Genomic DNA, 9,452 nt, shown 5'->3' with positions numbered 1-9,452 from the left:
CCAAAAACAAAAACAAACAAACAAACAAACAAACAAACAAAAAACAAGTTTTAGAACATAATATTCATTAGTTGAATAAGGAATATAACATCAAGGGAGTGATTTTTGTATTTTTTATTCTTAAAAGTTTAGAAGCGTGTTCTGAAGATGCACTTTGATGTGTTGGAGTGCGGGAGGGGATGAGAGGAAGCTACTATTCAATATATGCTATATAATATTCAAACATGAATCTTCATTTTCAAACTTTTCCCTTGGGTTCACTTATGTCTAAAGAGGAAAAAAGGCAAGCCAGAAAATAGGATAATCTTACAATTTTAACTGCAAATATTTATATAATCTTATCTATCTATGCTAGCTTAAAATGTAGACAGTCTTCTAAAACACCAAAGAGCTATTGGTTTTGTTCCTTTTTTGCTAGATAACTTTCTAAAATATAAGAGCTGAAACTAGCAAACAAGTTGTGTAGGATGGGTATAGCTGTTTCAGATAGCATGCTTTTCAGATTAATTGGAGTCTGGAGACGATATCCTCAGACTCTTCTAGAAAGAAGGAAAGGCTCACGATATCATACAATTTAATCAAATAATTGGCCTATCGCTAGCAAATCATACAGATGAAATGCCATGGATTCCTAGGTGCTAACTTTATCCTTCGTTTTATCAGATTTCTCTCTATATTTTCTTTCACCTGAAATTTCTTTATACTTTAATGTTACTTTAAAGATATTTTATGCTTTTCATAAACCACATCATATCTATTGTGGAACGACATGAAGCATAGTTGTTAAAATATGTTTTTCTGTCCAGTTTTAAAGACTTCACCTTGCTCTTTGATGAGCTTTTTATGCTTTATATAACCAAACTAGTACTTCAAAATTCAATCAACTTTACTTTGCAAAACTGTCTCAGTACTTACTGTTGAAACATTTTTTTCTAGAATTGATTATTTTATAGGTGCCTACATTTGATATCTTTAGCAGTATAGATGGAGTTTTGGAGAGGTGTAGAAAATATTTATTTTAATATGTATATAGTGCCAGTCTGTAACCTCAGTAATAGTATACTTATTTTCAATTTTCAAAGTGATTTTCTTGATTTTTTTCTCTTAAGATTTTATTTGACAATATTTTCACAGAATAAGGAACAGAATAAAATAGATTAATTTAAATATCACCAAAATACGCTTGCTTCTGTGTAAGATGAATTTTTTGCAAAGCAATCCACACAAAATGAGATGCAGATAAATGTCCTTGTTGCAAGATAGGTGATAGGGAATTAGAGTAGATAAGAGAAGCCAGAGAGAACGTTGTTTTATAAGAAGTTTGCTATAAATTTCCTTTGTTCCTGGAAGTTTCTAAACTCAAGTTTCAGAAACATAACTCTCTCGGTTTGTCATTTATCTTCCATAGACATTCTTTAATATGTGTTTTTTCAAGATGCCCCAGAATGAAGTAGATCAACATTTAAGCCACTCTTGCTACAGATTTAATACAAATTCAATTTCATGTTTGACCTTTATTTTTATGACTGAAGTATTTGTCTCTATACAACCTTTCACCTTTGAGTAACTGGTTTTAAAGTCTTTAAGATGCATTAAATATCTAACTTGGAGCCAAACTACTTTCCAAAATTTAGAATTTCCAAAGTACAATTATTACTGAGCCATTACTGTTTTCAGAAATCTCCATAATGTAAAAATTGTAAAAATAATATCATCATTAAGTATTGCTCTTCGAATAATTTTACAGAAATGCAGTAATAATTCTTTGGAGAAGGACTCCCACGGGGTTGAGGCTCAGACCTCTGAAGATACGGTGCTATCCTATTCCGTTAGGTGGTAATTTTTCTAAGTGCGAATCTGATACCGTTTCTTTATTTGTCTGTTTCTTTATTTGTCAGTATACTGTTGATTGCCTGCCCCTCTCACTTTTTAATTTTGGCACACTTTGTTATTCTGTTTTCTTTTAACGGTTATCTTTATTGGTTTATCTGAACATATCTTACATCCGTGAAACACTGAGAAGACATGATGAGGCTGATTCTAGCAGTAACAAAATATGTTCGGTGCGGGGACAACCCTAAGAGGAATGGCAAATGCTATTCGTGCTTTCATTTTCTGAGAGGCTTGTATCAGCAAAACCTAACAGAAAGTCAGTGCTCCAGCATAGCCCTGCAAATAGAAAATAAAAATGTTAAATAACTGACCCAGACCATCCTCCTGCTGTTCAGTATCCATATGCACCCTTGCGAGGATCTTCATACTTCATCCACTAACAACTTAGTCTGATAAGATGCAATGATATTTTGAGTAAGGGTCCTCTCACCTTCAAAAGTTATAAAGGTATCCGTCTCTGCCTGATGTTAATTCAGTCACGATCCTAATGGACCTCTACCAGACAATTGAATGAGTGCCACCAGCCTTCCCATTGAACCCATACCAAAGTTTAACAGCTCAGCGAAACTGTGGTGAACCAGTTTACATACAGATCCATGTCTAATAACAATTTATCTACCTATCTATGCATTCACCCTATTTTCCCTTACTCTCTCCCTCCATGGCTCATTCACTCTTTAATTTTCTCACTATCTGGCTTTTTCTATTTGAAAATCTTAAGTAATTTAGAAGTTGATGAAAAAAAATCGAGGGGGAAGAAAAAACAAATATAGTCCATGTCTATATCAGCTAAATTACAAAAAAAAAAGTTTACAAAGTGTATAGATTTCGTTTGTTAGGAAAATTAGACCCAGTGTCAGGAATTAACAATAAACTTCTTGACATTTTTGCTATCTTGTAGGTATTTGTCTTTTACCATTATTTTTTTTCTTAAGAAATGGATTAAATGAATGTATTTCTAATTACATTATCATTTTCTTTCTTGATTATCAGACAGGGCATAATTGATGAAGATGTTGAAGTTATAAAGGCAAAACAGGAAACATTTTATAAATGATACCACAGTCTAAGGTTCCACTTCTTTGGAGTTGAGCCATTGAACTTTTAAGAAAATTGACTAACATAATGTATATACAGAATGATTCCAATTCAAACCAGCAGGGTCATTACATATAATCACTCCACTCTTAAAAGGTCATATTGAAGTCATAGAAAATATGTAAAGGAGAAATAAGTAAATAAAAAAAACCATGAGGCATAGAAAAATAAGAACATACAAAAAAGCTTGGAAAAACTCCCAGGAGAAAGCAGATGGCAGTTGGTCCAATTACATTAATTAGTTTTTATAATGAATAATGTTTATATAATCATACTACTATAAATGTTACTTATCAATGTTTAATTCTTAGAGGTACCGCATAGAAAAATCCTGATAACCTGAATTATAGCTCCAGAAGAGAATATAAATGTGACCTAAACTAAAAAATAAAATAAAATAAGAATAATAAAACTAACACACATAGAGAGACAAAAGGAATATTAATTAGCCAAATGACCTCCCATTTTATATTTGAGGTTCGATGTGCTCTAGCATTTACATAAATCAAACAGGAATGCGAATGAATTATATTTAAACTAATAAAGGTAACCATTAAAAGAAACAAGAATACCAAAATATGCCAAAATAATAAAGTGAGAGGAAGAAGCAGTCAATAATATATGGATAAATAAAAGGAGAACTGAAGTATCATACTTGCACTTATAACAATTACTACTCAGTAGCAAGTGTTTAACCTAGAACAATTTGTCACCCATTCCTTGTCTTTTTGACCTTGACATATTTGACAGACACAGCAAATTTGTAGGTAGAATACCTCTCAATTTGGGTTTGATTGGTGTATCCTCATATTCAGATTCGGGCAGGATTTCGAACGAATGATAGCACACTATTATTTATAAAATACATGTGCCATCGAGAAGTAAAGGAGTATAGTATTCCCAACGTAATCCCAAATAGTTAAGAAGAAAGAAAATGTGTACATATAAATACATACATAGAGACGGAGATGAAATTAATGCTTTAAAGTGTGAGAATTAGTGAATCTGAGTGAAAGGTATCTGGAAGCTCCTCATACTATTGCATTTTCTTTGTAAGTTTGAAAATAATACAAAATAAAATAAAATAAAATGTTATTAAAGTAAAAGGAAATTGTTTGAAGTTTGGCCCATGCATTGAGGATGGGGACAGGGAAATGAACTCTGCATTGTCTCTTATTATATGCATTAATTCTTGAAAGTAGTCAAAACAATTTAATACTAAAAATTTACTTCGGGGAGCCTGGGTGGCTCAGTTAAGCGTCCAACTTTGGTTCAGGCCATGATCTCACAGCTCATGAATTCATGCCCTGTGTCAGGCTCTGTGCTCACAGCTTGGAGACTGGAGCCTGCTTTGGATACTGTGTCTCCTTCTGTCTCTCTCTCTCTGCCCTTCCCCCACTCGTACTTTGTCTCTCTCTCTCTCTCAAAAATCAATACACATTAAAAATCTTTTGAAACAAAATTTACGTACTTAGCACAATCCATGGCACATAGTGAAGACTGAACGAGTGGTCTGTGATTAGTGTGGTTATTATTCAAGAAGGAACAAGAGAAAACAATTGTTCTCCATTGTTGCTAAAAGGAGACTTTGAGGATGCGATTTATGAAGTAATTGATGATTGATTGTCTTGGATAGAACTGGGACTCTCAGTCTGCCGGATCTACTGCAAGCCTTTGAGCTACCATTATGGCACAGGTTACAAGGAAGACATGAAGACACTAGGACTTGCATGTCGTAATGACCTATTTATGGTCTGAAAGAGATGCCAGAAAAGATCCCATCCCTTGACATGTGGCGATAGTCCAAAATCAATTCTTCTAGTTTCCTTGAAGAAACTGAGAATGATATGCCCGTGTTCTTTCACATTCATTTCTTTGAAGTGTGTGCTTAGTGAATGAAACTTGGGAAACTTAGCACTTTCTAAATGGAAAGGTGTTCCTTTTCTTATTTCAAACAAAGGTTATTGAAAATTCATGTTTAATAAAGATAAATATGCAGAGGGGATTAGCATAAAAGGAGGTTTGCCATGCTTAAAGCCCATGTCTGCTTTAGAGTAAATCAAGCAAGGTAATATTGGTGGGATAAAATTAAGACACAAATGAAACCTGGTATTAATTTGGAATTCGTCATCATTTGTGTTGCGGAATGTAAAAGGGAACAAAGTAACACAAATAAAATAACAAAAAAGGAAAATATATCTAAAAAGAACAGAAAATGTGTAAAAATTAAGTAATAGCTCTTCATATGTGGGCAGAATATGTAAATAAATTTTATTGCCTTCAGTAATAATTATACACTGTGTAGTTATTTTTCACTTCAAAGTGTGATCTGAGAGGCTTTTCCCTCATCCACCCAGCGTTCACAGCGCGTAGTAAGAACTATTTTAGGAATGTCTTCAGGGCTACAGCATTTAACCATTTGTAGCTTTTGAGTGTTGTTTGAAGTTTGTAAATAGTGCCATGTACAGAAAGCTAAATTTAGTGACTACAGTGTGAATAAGAGAGAATCAAAATAGATAATATGATTAGAGATAACAAACGTTATGAAATATGCAATGTTATGCAAGGTTGAAATTCTTGCTTAACTTATCAAAAGGGGACTAAAAAGGGGAAGCGCTAATTGGTTTTTAATGTAAGTACTTTGGAACAAAGGCATTTTATTGGAAGTCACTGCACTGAATTAAAATGCTCAATACAATATACAGTATAAACCAGCGGATGTTTGAACAAACTACTTTTGACATTTTGCGGCCATCCCATTAATTCATTTACATATTCAACAGCCATAAATTACATACCTGCACACACCAGACCCTGTACTAGTGGTGATTAAGTTTTATCCATTGCTTTTGATTCTGTGTCAGACACTGTTTGGGGGAGCCTATTTCTTCATATATGTGGAAACTGAGATTTAGTTAAGTCACTTACCCAAAGTCCCGCAGCTAGAAGTGGTAAAAAACAGATCTGAACCTATGTAATTTGATTCCAGAGTTAACTACATATAAACAGTTTACTATACTTCCTGGGATATGATATATTCCCCCCACCCTACCCCCCAAAAAAACTACTGTGACAAAGAATAGAATTATAAATAGGAAATCCTGAAATGAACATGATCTGTATTAGTGTGCAAATGTGAACATTTTTTTTCCAGAAGCAAAGGGAAGAAACAAATAGTTTAAGGGACAGAATAGTGTAGGTGTAAAGAGTACTCGTGGAGTCATATATGAATCAATCCTGTATCTATTGCTTACTTAATGAGAAATTTAGGGCGAGTTACTTAACATTCCTAAGACCCAACTCCATTATTTCTAGAGTGAGAAATTTAATAACAATTCCTACCAAACAGAAATGTTTTGGAGATTAAGTAAAACAATGCATGAGGCTAAAGCAGTATTAGGTACGAATGGATATTAGGCTATTCTGGGGGTTTCAAGACAATATCCCTCCTCTCCTCCTGAGTTCTGAACCAACTGAAAGAGGCAAAGAAAGATGGAGAAGAAAGTGACATTTCTGTTAGTAATAAATCTGCTATTGGAGAATATTGGGAGCCAGTGAATTCCTAATACTGAATTCCACAAAGAAACAGTCTTTACCATACGTGTCACCGACAGGACAGCGTATCTTCAGCTCTTCCTACTTGAGGAGTCTCCTTATAAAGTAGCAGGAAGGAACATTCCAGGATGCTTACTTCCTATGGACAGGTAGCTCACAGCGAAAGGAGAAAATGCTCCAAGTATGCATGGTTTATCTGTACTAAGTGAACTGTTCAGTTAAGCTAGTCACCTCCCCTCTGAGAATGAATGAGGAAATGAAGAAGTTACTAGAAATGTAACTCTCAGGTTGATCAGTTAACATGGAAATTAGAGGCGACATGAGTAGAAATGTTAAAGGTACAATTATTCCCATTATTAATGCAAGAAAACTCAGGGGAAAAATCATGGAATCACAGAAAATAAATGGAGTTTAGGCGAGTGCTGAAAAAGGATCAGATTTTAATGGGTATGAAAAGAGAGAGAGAGAAAATAAAAAGATACTGTGCTAAAGAACAACACATGCTGAGGCACTCAACAGTAAGGATTTAGTCTACTTCAGAACGGTCAGAAATTTAAAGTGGGAAATGGGAAAAAAGTTACCAATGTGAAAAGAAGTAATAGATAATGTAGAAGAGGAAGAGAGGGGGCTGATGTTGAAGGAAACTTAATGCCATTTCAATAGGTTTGGGCATTACCATGTATAAAAAGGGAATTAATCAAAATCTTTAAAAGAAAAACATTGTTTAGTTTTTGTTGTTGTTGTTGTTGTTTTTAATAATTCCTAGAGCACTGTAAGATGAAAGAAAGGTAGCATAGGCTGTTTTAACATTCCACATGAAAGATGATAGTAACTCTGGGATTAAGTAAGATTTAGCACAATTTTTAAAAAAATAATATAGTATTTGAAATTTGATTGGATTGAGATGAAAAAGAGAGAGCTAAAGAGAAAAAGACAAATAGTTCAATTATTGTTCCCTGGTTAATTGCTCCAAATATGAAAAATATCAAGAATAGGGAAGAAAAATCAAGAATAGAAAGAAATATAGTGAAAATTAGCACAGTAGGTTTGAAATAACAAGACTTTAATAATTACAAAAATGAGTTTAAATCCAAGTGGTATCCCTTATTATGTGTGTAATCTTGAGTTAATTACTCAAATTCTCTGATTCACAGTCTTAATATCTATATTGTAGATAACCAGTCAGAATATTTTAAAGGATTAGAAACATTATTAGTTCAGGACTCCCTGTTTGGGTCCTTTGGCATCTTGGCATGATTGAAATAACTTAAGAGATTATTAAAAACTAAAACATCTGCCAGGACTCTAAAGAAGTAAGAATACAACTTTCACTTTTCACCTAGTTGAAATGAGGATACAGCTTGGACATACTTACAGAAGGTAAAAATAGTAATTATTTCTGAAATGTAAGAATTTTATAACTATCTCCTACTTTCACCTCCATTTTATTCCATTACTATCACAAATAGAGACATTATGGGTTGGAGATCAGGGATCTTTCTCCCAAGAAATTGACTCATGATGAGCCTACTGATGGGAAAAAGAATACATTTTTAGTAAGATATGCTCTTATTTTATGTTCTGTCAAGAACATAAAAAAAAGCAGTTGATTTTTAAGTCTATTAATCAGTCTAGCATAAGTATTTTTTTTAATCTTCTGAATTAAGATCTCTATAGGTGAGTCTCCATAGTTTATTTTGATTGGACAACACGGCTTTAGATTGAGCACCACACATTTCTTTGAAAATCAAATAACGTGTGCATAATTTATGCTACCCTCCATAGAAAATATCAAAAATAAATTTAAAAAAAAAGCTTTATGGGCAGTAGCCATGGTATTCACCCTAGTTGAACTAACCTTCCCATAGATAACAATTATAAAATGTATGGAAAAAAAGTTTTAAAAAATTATTTGAAAGCACTGGAGAATGATGACAAGATAGCACTAGAAATTTTTATTCTTGAAGGATAGGAAGTGTAAAGCTAATATTTTGAATTTACAGCTCTCTGCTATAGGACACTCCCCACTCTGCACACAATTCAGACAGCACAAAAGCAGAGGCTATTGGATGAGATGTCAGAATACAGATTTTCAGAGCTGGAAGATCAGATGGAAAGATCCCTTTAAAAGAGGGATCTGCATTTAAAATTTTCCCAAATACTGGGAAGCCCACTAAACATACATCGGGAAGACCCCAGTGGGTCTTGAATAAAACCATCAATAGAAAGCTCAAAGAACTGAGTGAAGAATCAATTTATTGCCAACAAGGATGGGGTAAAAGTTCATAGGTTAATTCTAAAAGAGGTCTTCCTAAAACAGCAGACACAGACCATACATAAATGAATGTGCATGGCTAGAGTCCAGTAATTATTCACAAAAAAAATAAGCAATAGTCCAGATTTGGGTATAGTTTGCTGATTTCTGATGTAAGTTACCATCTGAAAGAATTTTCAGGCCAAAAACAAGCCAAAATGAAAGAAGTTGAACAAAGTCAAACAGAAGATAATTCAATGAAACCAAAAGCTGGTTCTTTGAAAAGAATTTTAAAAATAAAATAACTCTAGTTAGAATGATCAAGAAATACAGAGGTAAAATACAAAACATTGGTATCCAGAATAAAAAGATTACATTACTACAAACCCTATAGAAACTACAAGGAGATAAGCCAATAGAGTGAACCACTCTGTGCCCTGTAAATTTTACAACTTAGATAAAAAGTGTGTGACATGGAGTGGTGTCCTGTAAGTTAAATGAGTGATCAGCTAGGTCAAGTTCTGAAAGATTGCCGTTGAATTTAGAAATGCGGAGGGTACTGTGAACATGCCCAAGTTCAATGTCATACTGGGTGCAATTTCTGATTGGAGTAGATTCAAGAGAGAATGAAAGGAAAAGAATCAGAAGGAAA

Source organism: Neofelis nebulosa, chromosome 3 (assembly GCF_028018385.1).
Source record: "Neofelis nebulosa isolate mNeoNeb1 chromosome 3, mNeoNeb1.pri, whole genome shotgun sequence".
Classification (NCBI taxonomy): domain Eukaryota; kingdom Metazoa; phylum Chordata; class Mammalia; order Carnivora; family Felidae; genus Neofelis; species Neofelis nebulosa.
The sequence above is the reverse complement of the archived record's forward strand: the minus strand, read 5'-3'. Positions refer to the sequence as shown.